The sequence below is a fragment of the Ornithodoros turicata genome, chromosome 1 (genome assembly GCF_037126465.1).
Source record: "Ornithodoros turicata isolate Travis chromosome 1, ASM3712646v1, whole genome shotgun sequence".
Lineage (NCBI taxonomy): Eukaryota > Metazoa > Arthropoda > Arachnida > Ixodida > Argasidae > Ornithodoros > Ornithodoros turicata.
The window spans coordinates 190,633,069-190,651,523 of NC_088201.1; the positions used below are offsets into that span (position 1 = coordinate 190,633,069).

The following is an 18,455-nucleotide window of genomic DNA, read 5'->3' on the forward strand; positions in this document are numbered from 1 at the left end:
CTCCGGAGCAGAACCGGTACCGGATCGTTTATGATGTAACCGGAACGAAAACCGGAACGAAAAACGTTTCGGTTCGACACCCTGGTCGCGAATAAATTTGAAAACGGCCAATCATCGCTCAGAAAACGAATTCATCCTCATGGGAACCAATCAGTAATCACTAGCCACCGGATGTCTCCTTGACGTTCAATTTATGACGTTTTCTGACGTCCGATGACGTGAAACGCATGAAGCGCCTCACTTTATCCCGCAAAGGAACTGGCGAGTTTCGGGCCCTTGGTTTAAGTGCAAGAGAAACCGCAATTTACGTTTTCCCTCTCTTCTCCACCCCAATATGTGCGAAGCCGCGGTTCTGTCGACAATTATTGCTGGAGTGCAATAGTGTCGACAATTATTGCTGGGATTTGTTTTTCGGTAACCAATGGGTGGTCGCCCAGCATTCTAGCGCCTCTTGAGGAGGAGAGAAGAGCGAAGGCGAAACTTGCAGTTTTTTTACGCTTAAATAATGAACAGCGCAAGGAATGAATCCCGCTTCCCTTGTGTCGCTGTAAACACAACGGAATCTTTCATTCCAGGAGGATACATTTTTTATTAAACTGCCCCTTTAACGATACATTCTAGGGAACTGTTTTTATGATCAGGCTTGTTTGAGACCGCCGAACACACATCATGAAGGTTGGCGTTGGTAGCACATTCGCATCTTGGTAGGTCTTCGAGGCCAAACACGCCATTGACGTCCTGGCCAACGTAGCGCGCAGAGTGACCACACAGTGAGCCCATGTTTGAATGACCGGGAAAGGTGGCATTTGTTATCCCGTCGGGCTTTGTGTGGCTCTGAACTTCGAAGGCGCTGCTCAGCCGGTAGACACTTCGGGTCTCCTTCCTCGTGGTCACACGGCAGCTGACAGTGTGCGACCCAAGAGAAGCGACCAGGATGCGGAGTGCGCTGTAGCGCATCTGCGGAAAATTTGAGTCGTTTGTCTTTTTTTTTTGTCGTTTTTTTGAGTCGTTTGTACTCGATTTTTTATTTTTATTTTTGCTTCAAGCGCCACTACAGACTGCGGAACTCCGTGTCGCCACGACACTACCAAATATATCCAATTACAATGCACGCATGTTGTACTGCATTCTTCAAGATATGCTTTCTCAATGCGACGCAGGAGTATCATAAAATTACTTTTTTGTTTGCAGAAATATGACGTCATGCGCTGTAGAAATATGACATCCGCGTGCGGCAACATTGCTTCTCTGAGGTCGATTCCTATCCCCTCTCCACAGTTGTTGGCAATCGTGTCACGCTGGGAGAAGAGGGAGACGGGCGCTGCTGTTATGCGAGAGACGGCCGAGTTTTTGGTGACATCACTTGCTCTTGGAGAATTCGAAACTATGGAGTTTTGAGGACTATTCCACCAATTAGTGAAACCGCGTAATATTCACTTACGGCATTTGTATTTTGTGCATTGAACCGTCGAGCAACTTTTTAGTCGTTAGTGGCATCTTAGCATCTTACGCACAACAAAGCCGTAGGGTAGCACTGAGTTCCATAGGTGAACGTTTACGAAAGATTGAGTAATAAAGAGTTCCGCGAACGCGAAGGCATACTGATGACTGACGGCAGCGTCATGGGAGAGTAGGTTACATCAAAGTGCTGGCTACTAACAAACATTCATTCTCTAGTAAGACTGTCAGTAGAACAGCAAACAGTCCGATGGAACACAGCCTGGCTTACCTTGTAATTTCTCGATTTGATGAGGATGACATTCCGGTTAGCGTCTTCAATAACTTCGTACCAGTCTCCAGAAGCCACCTCCTCTTGGTTGACAAGCCATTGGAAAGAGACGTCTTCGTCGGCCAAGAGCGCCATACAGACGAAGCTTGCCCTGTCTTCCTGGTGGACGACGCTCCGTGAAGTGTACAAGCCGCACGTCGAGAGGCGTCCCCTTCAGAAGATACTTGAAGTTGATACTTGAGAAGTCCATGAAGGCGTCGTCAATTGAAGACTCTCCGCATGGGACCGATAAGAGCAGCAAGAGGAAGGTAACTTCGTATCGGTGCTCGCTTCTCTCTTGGAATCTGTAATGCGGCATCCCATTCACCAAAATGGCTCGACCTCATGGCTGACGCACCCACCTCATGTGATGATGCCCATAGAATGGTTCGATATAGTAAGTGAATGTCTAAAATGTCACAATTGATGCCGTGTCAACAAAGGGGCTTTGGCTTCTGTCTTGCAATCACAGAGCGTTCTTCTCGCGTTCTCTGTCGCGCGCTTGCTTAAAGCCACCTCTTCTCGCAAGCAGGGACCAGACTATAAAACGTAATAGGTTTTCTCTCCGCTTTCCTATGGCGTGGATTCATACGCAGCACAGTTAACAATGCAAAATATCTTCAGGTCATGAAACTTTGCCGAATAATAGAAGGTGGTTTGGACAAGAAATGGCTCACATTGCCGATTTATACTGGATGTTGGCCCAGCAGTCCCACTGACACCGAAAACCGAAACCTTCACTAAAACCAGCTTTTTGGAAAATCAGTCGCTAAATCTAAAATCTCTAAACCGAGCCAACTTCTCTGAAACGATCCCCTCTGGACCATAGGGGGGCTCCAAGAAGGAAGCAGTGAACTATCTTCTTCTTCTTCTTCCACCACTAGGAACAGTGGCCGCCAGCCACACAGGGCGATTGGCCAGGACTATCTGTGTTTCCCTTCCGTTTTTTCTTTCTCTTCATGCATTTCGACATCTGTAGAATATGGAGGCTCCATCAGGGGTACGGTACCATTTCTTCGTCCCATGTCAACTGGAACCATTTTTTTCCGGAACACGCTTGGCGAGCTCTTCTTGCGTGAATTGCTTTAATAATAAAGATACGCTTCCTATACGAAGAGACAACTTTAAGGCCTAAGGGTAATTCTCTGCAATGACCGCAAACAGTTCTTAGATATTATGCAGTAGCTACCCGCGGTGCACTACTTGCCAATAAATATTGTGCAACGAAGTATGTCGGTGGTTACGACTGTATTATCCCTGTCCAATTGTCTGGATATACATATACTTGTATAATAAATATACCACGACGGTCATCTCGTCACAACGTCATCACGAGAAACATACATCATATCAGGTTTAACGACGCATATTAATTCGAAATACATACAGTTGTCACAGATTGTGACAACTCCAAACAGAAGAGCATCGTGATGACCACACAGAAATTAGGAATGTTCACTGAAAGGGACTATCGCATCCGGGAACGTATGTATGATACCGATAGGGTAATGTTCCCCACCGCTTCGGAGTCAACTTTGCCAAATTTCTCTTCCGAAAACAGCTTACATATTAAGTAAACGAGTTTTAAAGGTCAGCTACGCCGATTTCCCGATGTGTTAAAACGGTTGTGATATTCAGAACGAGCACATCCAACTGCCTCCGAAACGCACCTTCGTTTCTCAATTTTGTCTTCCCATTACGAAAATTAATTCATCAAAGAAACCAAAACAAGCCATGGGCGCAGCCATTTTTGTGACGTAGATGGGATAAACCTGCTCCATCTACGTAGATAGAAAATCGTGCGTCTGACTGGATGAAAGCTGAGGCTTTCTCTGACTTCCCAGGCGTCTTCTCCCGTTTGCGAGGAAATCCAGTTATGGCCGCCGGCTTCGATGAGCGTTTCGTCCGAGGTAATCCCGAGAACTATTGAACGATGGATGCAACAACCGCGAACTCACCTCAACATCATTTTCGGCGTGAAATTGTGATGTGCTCGAGAACTTCGCAGTTCAACCGTTCAGCTGCCATTCACGTCAACCCGTTTGCTGCTTTTACTACAAGTGCAGGAATGGGAGCGATTGAGCAACAACGTGAGACTTGCTGATCGTTTGAGCATATACCTGCAGAGGACTGGTCTTCAAAGAAAGAAGGCCGTATTTCTGCCCATGCACATCGTGCGATTGCCAGGCTTGTTACACGAGATACATATATTGTGCAGCATCATAGCGCGACTGCAATGAACGACGTAGGAATGTATCGTGACCACTCGAACTGCATTCGTTGAACCATTCGTCGGTTATATGAAAGTGCTCATTAGAGTTGCCCCGCACAAAAAGTGTTGGATGTAGTTTTGTAGTGTGTTGTTTATCTCGTAGAGCGCATCGCGGCATGTAGGTCGAGAGACCTTATACGTATTTTTTTCATGTTTACTTGAGTGTGCGCATTGTTCTATACCACACAGGCCATATTTCATTCATAATAGTTTCGCAAATAAACACGTACGGGTCGATCTCATATTGCTTTTGAGTTAGGCATAGTGTCTTCAGATCAGGGTATGTGTATCCTGCTTGCTGGGCCCAATAGATGTTATTAAGGGTAGTGCAACATTTCTCACTTCTTGAACCATGCTAACATTGCCAGAATAAGGGACATTACACTGTGCTGTGTATTGCACACTCAGTTGTCTCGCGACGTAAACCCCCAATTATTATATTGGGTACTCCACATGTTCAACCAGTCAGCACTTCCCATATCCTATTTTTTTAACATGTGCTTAAAATTGCACAAATGCCACTCAAGTAACTTTGCCACCAAATTAGTCAGTGACAAAATGTATATGTACTTTATCACAAATTTAATAACCTTGGTGGAAATGGTTGATGGTGTCCTCTGCCTTGTACGGTGCACTTCATAGCAAAATACACAATAGTCCAAATGTTTTCCTTGTCCACAAATGTCCTGTCAAAGCTGAAAGACTCTTATTAAAATGGGGAAGCGGGCTTGCTTGTCCAGAGAAACAAATATGAAACTGCAGTGCTCAACGTAAATAACTGCATGCTCAGCAACTAAGGCTGGTGATGCCAAAGACCTAATATTTCTAGGCTAAAAGGAACAAAGGAGAAAAGACCACTGCGGCATATTAATGTTGTTTCAAAAGTATAACACCACAAAATTTGTGAGAGTGAGTTGGTGTATTTATAGTTATGTTGGTCACCTCCTGCACCAATTTTTAATAAGATTCAAATGCGTTGCTACCAATCAGGACCTAAGCCTGACCTATGATCTAATAATAATAATAGTATCTATCTATGACCTATATGGACCTTCACCACTAGTTTGGTCTATGTTTCACAAGTGGCTTCTAGTGAAATTCCAAGGTGCTCTGTAGAGCTGACAGGAGACTTGCAGAGTAGAGAATTTTTTATTTATATTTTCCAAAGAACATGTAAAAAACAATGTGCTGTACCAACTGTATTCAAAGAAATACAAATATACTTTGTTTTAGCTATGTGCATATTAGCAGATTACGGGTGACCGATGACACATAATGGGCGTCAAGGGTAAGAACACAAGAATACTACCACTGCAGGCACTGTCCTGAAATTCTAAGTCACCATTTGTCAGAAAGAAATGACCACTCACAGCCTAAGGATCATATTGAGCTCCTTCCATTATTCTTTTTATTGACAACATGTTGGCTGCCATCCAGTCCATGAAACTGACCCTTATCGTTGAAAGAACGGTTCAACAGCAAGCGAGCTGGTGATAGTGTCCATGATGGCGAGACCTGATGAGGAGATACAAGAAGGGACATAAACACGCTATGTTGAGACATTGTGTATGTCCCTACCTATCCCTCGTCTCAGGGTTTTTCGCTATGGACCTTCACGATGTTTCCTTCGGCAAACTTTACATATTTTTATGTAGAATTGTGAAGGTACAGCCAGGTGCTGTTAGCAAATCACACAGTACTTTTCTTGAATCAAGAATCCATAGAAGGTACACAGTCATCTTCAGCACTGCACACATCTATGGGACATGTTAATCACTTTGGAATGTCACAGACATGTCATGGAGGCTGGCACATGATTAGTGGTGCTGAACAGACAACTATTTGTCATAGTTTAGGCATAAAAAGCAGTTTTGTCACCTGCATGTTGAGACAGATGTATCTCTACATACTTTGCCGTGACAGAAATATATGAAGCAACAAATGTACCCTCCACTTTATTATGGTTATTAGTCAACACTCCCAAGAATGTGGGAACACAGTCTTGTACCACCTACACCCTTCAAAATGACATTCACACACGACACAGTGTAGGTCAAAGAGACTCCTGAATGATGTCCTCTCCCTCCCCATTAGCTGAAAACATTTTTCTACACCCTTGCATAAGGCGAAGTTAGTACAAGAAACGCACACATTCCTTTTTTGAGCAAATCAGTATTCAGAGCGTTACCATGCTGTGGTAGGCCTGCAGTGCATTACGTGGTACAGCACACACAGTAAAAAATTTCACCGTAGAACATGTCCCCCATTCTAATGACAGTCTTCTCCAGTTTTTGAAACTGCCATTTACCTGTGCTTTATGGTATGACACAGTATTTCTAAATCTTTACTGTAGTTTACTGGTTGTAGCAGAAAAAAGACACCACTGTTTCCGATCACAGGACGCAAGCCATAAGTGCTATACGGAAACAGTACATGCTGCTCTCTAGCAGTTGTTCGTGCTTGGACATGGTATGGTGTATGCAGGCTAAATTCCATGGTTAAAATATGCAAACATGAACAGCTGTTAGATTACATGATGTAGAATGCTCTATAGTACAGTATCTTTGCACCAAAACGACCAAAAATGAGCCAGTAGCCTCGACTTTTGCCCCTTTTTTCCCCTATACTGGTCTCAGCATTTTGTTGCTTTAGTTTTTAGAGTCCAAAAACAAGTGCTGTCAGTCTACATTGTAATTCTTTATGTGAGCACTTGTCTTCAGTTTGTCTAGAGCCTTTGAACGAGCACTGCACCAAAGCTATGAGAAGTGGGCTGACACTTCAGAGACAAGTCCTTGCTGCTCGAAAAGTTCCAGAGGTAATGCCATTGAATAGAATCTGAACGGAATTGAATATACTAAAATCAGTAATAATTATCAGTGAAGAGTGGGTAGAGGTACCACTACCAGGCACCACCACCAGGTACCACTAAGGACCTTAAATTGAAGAAGGGGGACATTTCTCACAGCTGTGATCTCTTCCATTTTTTGTTGCCGTCATATTCTGTAACTCGGACACCTCTATAAGTAGGAGACGCTTCGGCTGCACCGCGGGTGTCCAACATAGGAAGGTTCACTGTATTTATGTTCTGTGTGATGTGACCACAAACAATATATGCTTTTGCTCATACTGCACAGCACAGGCGAATTGAGCTGCTTGTGAGGATAATAACATGAAACCCGAGGCGCGAAGGAAAAGGCATAACTTTACGGTCTCTGTGTCAGTTGTTTCATGTTGTAATTGCGTACCAGCTGGCCTGTACCTGAGAATAGGTTTGATGCATTGTACACGCACCATAGACATGCAGTATGTGGTGTGTTGTGATAGTAATGCCACTGCCAATTGAAGAATAATGCTCCAGGTGGATTGTTTCGGTACAATCTTGAACTATGCATACCAAGGGGTAGGGCATCTGCGTGACCGGTTTACCTGGAAGTAAGAATGTAAATGTTAGCTGAAGTCATTGAATAATTAACATTATCAATATACTGCTGCAGATGATACAACTAATAGCACACAAGATGCTCCGATATGTTTTGCAGGAATGTCTCTGTACTCACAATATTAGTACAGCAGCTACAGAAAGGCATAAAACAAGTTTTTGGATACATGATACCACTTGAATGCAACAAAAGCTTCTGCTGCACTGCCAGAACACCACGGCGGACAGATTTACCTTACTTCACCTGAGAAAAAGTATGTACTGTTGCACACATGATGCTTTTTGAATGTCTCGAAACACATAATTTATGACCGAAAGACATCAACTGGACGATTTCGATTTACCTTAGTCAGAACTGAGAAAAATTATGTGCTGTTGCACACATGAAACTGCTGCCCTTGAGCGCTCTGGAAGAACACCTTATTTGTGACCAAAATACAACAGCTGAGCCAACATTGACTTTATACCTTACTCAAAATACATGAGACGTGCTGCCGTGCATATCATACGATGATACTGCTTAAATGTACTCTGAAAGCGCTGGCACCTCAGGCATGGTTGCTCTAAGCTACTGAGCAACAGCAAGGGTATACGAACACAGGAAGTCGAGCACAAGTGATGGAATGCACTTGATTAATCAGAAAATGAAATGTCTCAGTACCAGGTGTCACTGTTCCGTCAAGAGAAACAGATGAATTTTGAAGGGGCGTCTGGTTGGCACTGGTGACAGCCTTCAGCTTGAAACCGAGACGGTGATAGTTGAGACGTGGAGTGCAAGCTTTTCGGTGGTGCCAGAATGCCTGCGAAATCGTTTAACAAATAAGGCAATTCCAAATCTGTACTGAGAATACACCCGCTGGGGCGTAATCTCTAAAGGATGAAGCAGTAACTGACAGATAGCGTATTTTTCTCTTCTACGTGATGCAATTTGCACCGCATGACTGACTTGTCTAACATTACGCGTCTTACCTTTATCTGCTGCCTAGTCCTGCCCCTGCAATCTCCTGCTGCAGATAAGGTTGGCACAGCATCCCGGACGAGACATCTTCGGCTTCTTGTGAAACAAGTTGCGCATTGCTTCCGTAACATTCGTACGAGCCAGATGAACAGATCAAATCGCTGCTTTCGAAGGTGGCACCCAGTCGGAGTTGTAACCGATTGTTGCAGTCAAATGCTTTTTCTTTCGCCTTTCGGAAAGTTGTAGTTTGAAAGATTGGAACTGCATGCTGAAGTGTTCTTGCAGACGGGAGCAAAACGCTCACGCATTCTCGGCACGCAGCACAGAACACGAATCACACCAGGAAGTCTGTACTGGCCTAGCAAATGCTTTGCAGTCGAAGGAAGCAAAACTCACGTTCCTCGTGGGTTTAGTGAAGTCCAGAAATATATACTGGCTCCCTAATAGCGAACTGTTTATCACTTCCCCAATGTGAATCTGCGCAGCAGACGGCTCGGCAGAAGAAACTGGCCGGCTTGGCGGAAGAAACCAAGTCAAAAGTTATGCTAAGCCGGAGCGCGGGCAGACCACGAATGTGTCGTCGACACAGGGCTTGCGGGCAACAAGACGGGATGTCAGTAAAGCTAAAAATTCACTTTTTCGGAAAACCGCGAGGAGTTTGGGATAACTATTTTGCATACATAATCAGTGTTGCCTTATGAACACATCGTGTGAGTACCATTCCATTCTGTAACACTCGAAAATCGGCGTAGCTGAGCTTTAAACGTCCGCATTCCAGCAGCCAACAGGATGACGACGTAAGCCAGGCGCACGAATCGGAGCGCTTCGCAGGCGATTGTCTCCGAGATCGTCTGCTAGGCGTTCGCATCGCACTATACTAAGTGAAAAGTGCTCGGTAAATACGCTGACTTTCACTTACCAGTGTCAGTGCAGACGTAACCATGTTACGTGAAACACGGCGTTACGCTCCTGGCTGTACGAACACGTTCAACGTTAACCAGAAACAACATTCAGCGAGCCGGTAACAGAGAAGACGCCGTCCCCTAGCATTCCGCCTCGCCCGCCCGCCTGTCCGTCGGTTGCCGAGGCTACCAAGGTCCCTCCGGCCGCTCCGTGATTGGTATTCCCCATGTCAAAGGGCGTGCAGTGATTGGCCTTGTCCGTGTGACGTTTCTACAGAGAGGAATCCAGGAATGCGTCGTCTGCTCTTGCCAAGTTTTATATCAAACTACACAGGAACAACGCTGCCAATTCGCGTCGGGTTTTCGGCGTTATTATCAGTGATGAACGCGGAGTAAAAAAGCACTACAGTTTCGGAATCGACCGGGACGGATGCGATAGTCCCTCTAAGGTCCATTTCTCACCTAGAGCCATACGTACACGTAGTGATTAGACGTTTGCATTTCTTCAATGAGTGGCCATAATAGGTCCATTGCAAAACAGAAAAAACATGACATCGTTCGGATACAGAGGTGCACGGATAACAAGCCCACTGTGACACATGCGCAGGGGAACATGATATAGAAAGGTACTCTGTTGTTAGATGATTTCGTATATGTGCACGAGTGGAGCAACAGATAGTTTTGTCTACATTGAAATAATGAATAACCTATTAGTACATACACGCCATGCCCATGTTCTCAAACTTTTTTCTATTTTATTTTATTTTTTTATTTTCTTGCTACACTTCCGAGGCCCAGAAGTGCGTCGCATTTAATAAAAACAGCATCAAATCCAGACCAGTGGCACTTCTATCACATTCTCGCAACTCAAACACCCTACTTTTCAAATTCAATCTAAGGGGGACAGCGCATATGCAGTCTCCCAGTACCAAAATTGCATGCCCCATCTGCCCCTGCTTGGGGTAGTGGCAGGAGTCAACCCGAACGTAGTGCAATGTTAGCCCTCGTCCTGGGAGAGCCCCCTCATTGATCAAGGCTACCCCGGCATCAGGTAAGAATGCCTTTATTGCTGTCGCTACGCGGCCCCTTCCCTAGATAGGTTGTCGTTGCAAGGGTGTTTTGTCGATCAGTCCTTAGCCTACAACCTCACGCGACAAATAGTTACTAGAATTGTGCTGTGCGTTTATATTCAAACGTATATTCAAAGGACAATATTATGCACGTGTTTCTTACTTACTATTGATATATCACACAATATACAAGAAACGTGGTCACAGGTAAAGAGCTTACCGGCTTTGTGTACTACCGCCCTGCGGAGACAGAGCGTGCGGAGACAGCGGAGACTGCTGCAGTGCCACACAGATGATGGAGAAGCTATATTGCACCTCTAGAAATTGTTGTGCAAATCTACTCCGAATTAACAACAACAACGTAATTAGAATGACGACGAGTGGGGAATTTCATCGTCAGGGGCGATAGTCTACCCCCGTTACCCGCGGTAATCTGGTGAAATTGAATAATGAGTCGTCCCAGAGTGAGGACCGAAGTCCTACGGTGTCCAAAAAGTACTAGAAGCTACTCCCAATTAATACTATTATATTGCAGTAAAATCAGTGGACAACAACACTAACGACGACAAGAAACGCTATCATAGATAGATTTGAGATATGTTAATTTTTGAAGTTTAAATACAAAAGGAAGTTCCGCGAGCTACTCACCACGGCCCCCACAGATCCGCGATCACGCCCACTTTTCACTGTTAACCAGTTTTCTTTGCTTGTGAACTGTCATTTCGACACGATATGGACGACCAGTACGTATAATAATACAGTACGTACGTATAATACAACCACAGAAGTCAGACTACAACGTGTTGCTCAGTTTTTGTTCGAAACCATGCTTGTGGGGTTTACGAGGCTTCCCCCAGACGTTATCCCTGAAGAACCGAGCGCCAAGTAGGGCGACAGTCTGTACCCATTTTACCGCTGGGTTTCGAACCAACCACCTCCCGCGCGCAGGCGGATGCGCTACCACAAGGCCACGGCGGCGGTGCCTCTAGTACTGGATCCGCGGTATATAATGCAACACGATGTGTAGTGTGACGATTCACATTGCTATTTTGTATTTCGAGATTAAACAAATTTACGTACACAAAAAGTCTTACGGGTTAAATATTCGTTGGTGCAAAGATATTGATAGTTTCAACTTCAAGCCTGTGAGAGAGTTCGGTAGATGGCGCCAGCGACGGATTGGTTTGTGACCTCAACCTGCCAGACGTTGGCTACTGTCGGCTTCCCGTCTGTTTCTTTTTTTAACCTTGTTACAAGGCACGATGACGGTCATCACATAAAGACAGCGGAAATAATCTCTTTTCTCGTTTTTTCGTTTGTCGCGATACGAGAAATGCGACTGCGCATGACGGGGTGGTGTGCTGCGCTACCGTTGTTTTACGAGTTTCTTTAAAGGGACTATCGCATCCGGGAACGTGTATATGAGACCCATACCATAATGTTCGGTATCATTTCACAATCAACTTGGCCAAATTTCTCTTTCGAGAACGCCTTACATATTGAGTAAACGAATTTTAAATATTCCAACCGCCTCTGAAGCTAAGGAAGCCCAGCGATAGTAACATCATGATGACGTAACCCAGCCGCACGAATGGGAGGGCTGCGCAGACGACAGCCTCCGAGCTCGTCTGCTTCGGGTTTGAGTCGCCATGGTCGCCATTTACCTCGCGAAAAGTCATCGATAAATACGCCGACTTCCGCTTGTGATTGCGAGTTGCGACGCGACCATGTCGCGTGAAACACGGTGTTACGTTCCTGGGTGTACGAACACTTCGGACTCTAACACAGAAGTGATATTCCACAAGCCGAAGGACAGTGACACGAAGCGAAAATGGGAGACAGTAGTCGCCAGCAGACATCCTGACGTACAAGGAGAAATACATGTGTCCCGCGTTTGTTCTTCACACTTTGCGGAGGATGCGTACATGGAAACGGATGTTCTACAAATCCGACTTGGAGTTCCGAAACGAAAGCGGCTGAAGGCTGACGCCGTGCCCACAATATTTCCGGAACCAACTCGGCCGCGGTCTGCTGAGGTGGGTCACAGTTCTCTATATGTCAAATGGGACCCCGCAAAAGGACATAATAATTGATAGGATCTAGCCCTGAAAAGCGTGCCTGCAACGCAGTTTACACGCTTTTCTCGGCATTGGCACAGCCGGCGAAGTTCGAACCATAAAACTAAGCAATGTGGGTTTTGCAAGGGAAACCCATGGGCTGAGATTGCCATTCTCGTAGTGCTTGCTGGAAATGTCGCTTACCGATGGGATGGATTATTATGAGAACATATATAATGAAGGGGCGTATGCGCGTTATCATTTAGCCGCGCGTGATATACGAACACGAACGGTGCTTTGTCTTTTGTGGGCTCCCATTCAGCGAGCAAATTTGCGCGTGAGGTTTCATTTTCTCTACTGCATTAATGCATGCTGGAAATACAGGTTGCATGTTCGAAAAACAAGTGACAACTTTATTTTGAGATTATGAATGGGGAGTTTGTCGCCATGGGCGATACTCTACCCCATTGCTTCTGGTAATGTAGGGTATGGAACAATATGAGTCCATTTTCATAAGAGGTATCTGTACAAGGAATGGTTTTTCTAGACAAAAGATTTGTGAAAACCAATCTATTACATATCTTATGAGATGTTGACTTATGAATTGGAACCACAAGTAAATAGTTTCGTTTACAGGTCCAGTCCACCAGCTTCACTGAAGCCAGTGCACGTGGTACGTTCCGTAGAAAGCTCTTATTAGGCATTGCTGCACACTCATGCTCCCGCCTATCTGTTCCAGTTTAAGATGTTTTTGTCGTACTTGTCCTATACCAGCCTGTTACAGTGATAGGTGTGATACTGTGTTTGTATTGTAGACATGGAAAGGATGGAATCAGCAAGCGATGCGGGTGAATGTTTCAGCCTACAACAATCCATGTCATCAGCGGGTCCGGAAAATGGTACGTGCCCAATCCATTTATGCTCACTCTTGATAAAATCCATGGTGGTTAAAATGAATGCATAGGCAATTACTCTTGAGATTCATAGCTCCTCCTTGTAAACACAGGAGAGCAGTATTCACCTTATATCCCATATTGTTTTTTCATAGCTGTATTGCATAATTGCCTTTCTGCATTTTTTGTATGTGTCATGTTGGTATTGCTCTATTTCTTCAGTGCTGGTGCTGGATGGACTGCCCCTTGAACCATTTGTACCCTACCAGATAGTCAGCCAATATGGGTTCCATTACACATTAGTACCGCACAAGCCAGAATCCGTAGCGCAAAGGGTTCAGGACAAGCAAACACAAACAGCTATTCCGACATCCACGCTTGGTAATATTGTAATATCATTTACAGGGTACAAACCTTTTGCACACGTAGCCTACTACCAATTTGGTTTGCAGGCACTCAAACTGGGTTCCACATGCAAAGTAGGGAAAGCCAGACAGGCATGAGCCTTCCCCCTTCCAGCTCCCTTCTGTTGACATCATCCGAACTAGCAACTTGGTGTCCAGAAGACAGCAACATTGAAAGCGTGGAGGTCTCTGCAGGACAGGCTTCCATGCAGCATATAGGTGCACCAGCATTTGAGGAACTGATGCCAACAGATATGCTTTACATGCCTCTTTCGCCCGTCCACTGCTCCACCCCAGCTAGAGAAGAACTTGATACAACCTTGGGATCTACATGGTATGCCGTAGTAGAAGTGTATTATATTTACACAAAATTGTTAATAGCTCTGGCGATCTAGTGATTACAAAAAGGAAAGCTATGACGTCCATTTAAGTTAATATGAATTACATTCTGACCGTTGTGAGGCAAGTGTGGCAGAGTTACAGCATATTTGTCTACCCACAGATTAATATTGCCTCTTGATGTGTTTTACTATCCATGTGGAAGGTGGTGAGCCTAAACAGCTTGTACCCTATCATGAAGTTGCTGCTATCTGTGATCGGGTCTGAACCCATGATAATTGGGTCAGTAGGTGGACATGATACCAATCAACTAATAGGGGCCACGTTGAAATGAATACCACAGATGCTAACAGCATATGTTACAACAGCAGGCAAGGTGGTGGATAAAGCTTGAAGATAAAAAAGCTTAGGAAGAACAACAGACATACACACGAATAGCTCATAGCAGCAAATATAACACGTAACACAGACATGACAGAAGGAAGCTGTGGCCAACAAACTAGGCCACCATGACCACGCTAGGGAACAGGTCATTTTAACCTTGGTGAAACAGACCTACAGGGAAGGATGTACAGGGATTTTATGAAAAAGTCATCCTAGAAACAGCACCACAAAGTGTGCTGCCCTGACGAATAGGCCGTGCATTCCAAGACATAGATGCCTTCCTAGAATGAATAGCAAAGGCTTTCTACTTCACACACAGCATTGTATTACACATATACGTTTCGCAAACGTAGTGTAGTGCTGTACTGTAGTGCGATTCTGTTTTCTGGCGTGAACATAACCAAGGCATTTCGTATGTTTGCCATGATGAAGGTACAAATACTGGCACTTTTCTAGTGTTAATGTAGCCAAGGCATTTTGTACCTGTACGATGCAGGTGCCAACACTGACTTTGTCGCAGTACTTCAGAACACAGAAACAACACCTCTTTCCTGCCGTGAATGATGTGAGTACATTTATAAAGTATGTGCCTATTATCATTCAAGAAAACAAGTAACATATCCTAGCGGTAGCTCGAAAGTCACAGAATGTGTTCACCCAATGTTCCTCTTAGTATGTGATCGTCTCTTATCTACAACTGTTGTAGGTCGTCCTGAGCAGACAAGCTGAGCTACTGGACCGGCTCCGCCCAGTGCCCCTGACCCTTGCGGGAGATGGCAGATGTGATTTGCCAGGCCACACAGCCCTCTATGGCACTTACACACTCCTTGAGACAGTTGCCAATAGGATCATCCACTTTGAATTGGTCAAGGTATCTCATACCAAATCTTTCTGTAACAGTATCGTAAACATTGCATCATGCAATTCATACTTTTTCGGGTAATACACGATTATACCCCCAAGCTTCCAATTTTCGGCCTTAATTCAGTTTCTCCGTACGTGGTTTTGTCATTGCAGAACTGGCAGAGTTTACTCACAATGTTGTACTAAAATCCTTAACACTACGAGCTCAGGAGTAATTGCTGCTATACAGACAGTGGAAGAAGTGTTGACGCTATACAGGCCTACAAGTATTGAAGTTCCACAGCCTAATTGAGCACATCAAAACATAGCTCTGTTGTTTCTGTTGTCAAATCATCATACCTCTAGGGGGCAACACTACCCTGTATATGGGTATAACATGTCTAATACGTCGATCTTGGTGTTTTATGTAACAGTCAACAGAAGGCTCAAGCAGCAATGCCATGGAGGTACATAGTCTAAAGAACTGCCTGGCCTACCTTGAAGCACATGACATGGTTGTGGACACCATAGTGACTGACCGCCACACTGCAATAAAGTCCATGTTAAGCGAATTGTGTCCACACATCAAACAACGTTTTGACGTGTGGCACGTTGCGAAAGGTGAGCACTCTCAACAAGCATGGAAAGTTGCTTTCGATATTCAAACTCATGTGGTAACATTAAACAGGGATCAAGAAAAAGCTTGTGTCTCTCAGCCGCTCCACAAAGCACCACGTTGTGAAGTTCTGGATAGAGAGCCTTATCCGACACATATACTGGTGTCCAAAGTACAGTGGGGAAAGTGGTGACCTTTGTCTGGCGAAGTGGGTATTGGCAGTGAACCACATTGTCGATGTCCATGAGCATGACAACCCACTGTACCAAGTTTGTTATCGTGGCCCAGTTTCAGAACCATGAGAACGGCTCAAAGAAGGTAAGTACAAATAAATGAACCAATGGGTGCAGTCAGGCGATAAGTCAAGAAATCTCTGAGAAATCTTTAAATGAATATTTGGTAAAGTAATTGCAGCTGGGTTTTCTGGAGTAACACAAATGCAAAACGTGTGACATATATGCGTGTGTCTATTCTACATGCATGCCCTGTTATCATTGTTTTGGGAAGTGCGATTTAGCTGGAACTGAACAAAATTCAGGAAAACTGCTTAACCCTCTCTTAAATATAGCACTGCATGTAAATGGTTTTGGTGCTTAAAAAATACAGTTCTCACAACTCAGATCTCAGTGGCTGAACGATGGTGATGACAGGCAGGGTGAAGTGACCCGACGAGGCTGATTGTGGCATTAAACCAGCACACTCTTGAAAATGGTGTCCTGAGATTAACTGTACAGTATGACTTTAATAAGTCACACTGTGCAGTTAATCTTAGGACACCATTTTCAAGAGTGTGCCTGTTTATGAATGCATTTTTTTTTCAAATTATATACAGTGCTTATTAGCACTGCTGACACAATCACGTGAGGTAGGAAGAACTTGTTTTTTGAGTGGAAGCTGAAGTTAATTTCCGCGTTGTATCAAAGTTTAAGCTACACTATTTTTATGTGTGTGTAGGAAAGGAGCCTTATTGCACTGTTCATCCAATTGACACACATGGATTTTTCATTGCTCGCCCTCCTGTAGAGGACCCAATAAATAGCACTATGGTCCTAAATTTTCTTTGGTAGGCATGTACTAGTACGTAGACATAGCAACAAAAATACTAAAGAGTGGACAAGTTGATTTATCCCCTTCTTACACCCACGAGTTCAGTCGTATGCTATGTCGTGGTTGCATCTCCAAGCATCGAGCTTATAGGTAATTTTACATAATAAGTGGTCGAGCTGGTGGATGAACTCCACTGTCAGGAAGCCTGACCAGCGAGTGACAAGGGAAAGCAAGCACAACACAAGTGTCTTGTTGTGTCTGTGTTTTTTTTCTGTTGTCGGTTGCTCACGCTTTCTCAAAATGGAGTAGTAGTTTTGTTAACTTTGTTGACAGAGCTAGAATCAAGCTTATCATTTACAATTACAGATAGTGAGACGTACACAAAGCTCAGGGATATCTTGACAGCACCCGCACTGCTCAGGGATGCCCCTATGCTTTCTACAAAACAACAGACATATGGCCTGGAGTCATACCACAGTGTCCTGAACCACTTCGTTCCGAAATCCTATTCATTTTCTGACAAGGGGATGGTGGCCAGGTATTAAACCTTCATAAAATCATGTCACACATACAGAACTTGTACCATCTGCATTACAAAACTGGCTTTTAGGACACAGTTGGCAATACTCCATTACAATGAGAATGCTGACCGTGTGGAAGTGGAAAGAGAGGGCTCCAAGCAGTTCCGACTGAAGCGATCCAAACTGAAAAAGACGTGGGTGGCCGTACCCCTCAAAGAAAATGCTACCTATGGTATATTTTCACCACTGCGTGCATCATGTTCTGTGTCAATACATGGATGTAGTTATTGTGGCTAGTTTGAAGGTAGCGCTAGTTATAGAGTGTTTTATCCTTTGCAGAATTTTTTTATTGAAAAGCTATGAGAGCAGCATATATAGATCTCATTTTTGCCTGATTACTTAAAAAAATTTAATCAGGTGATTTCAGACAAAAGCAAGCAGAATGAGGCTATCCTTGTTTAGAGCTATTTCAGGTCTAACAAATCCTAAAATACACATGTGCCTTAAAATATCCATCCTTGAATATTGATATGAAAATGAGCTGAAACCACGCTGGCGGGGAATGCAGGAAGCACAGCGCTCACTTCATGCAAGAGCTAGACATAATTTGAAGTAATGGAAATCATCAGAGTAGGTGCTGATCTACTGGCTAAATAATCCACTTCTGTTGCCGTAGATGGCTCTTGAGGAGCGCTTTTTCAGTCTCTCATCATCTGCATACCAAAATTCAGCAATAGATGTTTCACGGCATGCTTTTCAGGATTTTTAAAAGATAGAATGTCTTTCAGGTGGATTTTCTGCTGTTCTGCTCGCTTTTGCTCAAACGTCACATATACCCCCTTCCAAATGATGTCCGCCTTGCAGTATAACTCAATTGGAAAAGTGATGTCTGTGCTGCTCCCATAGCTTTTTCATAAAAACACCCAGTATTAAACATAGTTC

The 18,455-nt window shown here is 44.3% G+C and overlaps 1 long non-coding RNA gene and 1 other non-coding gene across 2 annotated transcripts; both read right to left on the reverse strand.

Moving 5' to 3' along the window:
• Positions 1-664: 664 nt before the first annotated feature.
• On the reverse strand, positions 665-2,266 carry LOC135374382 (uncharacterized). Its single transcript, XR_010416873.1, has 3 exons — positions 2,131-2,266; positions 1,730-2,073; positions 665-957 (listed from the first exon to the last, which is right to left on the reverse strand). It is a non-coding gene; the product is annotated as an uncharacterized LOC135374382 (long non-coding RNA).
• A 7,970-nt stretch (positions 2,267-10,236) lies between these two features.
• Positions 10,237-10,398, reverse strand: LOC135380003 (U1 spliceosomal RNA). The gene has a single exon (XR_010419445.1). It is a non-coding gene; the product is annotated as a U1 spliceosomal RNA (small nuclear RNA).
• Positions 10,399-18,455: the final 8,057 nt, after the last annotated feature.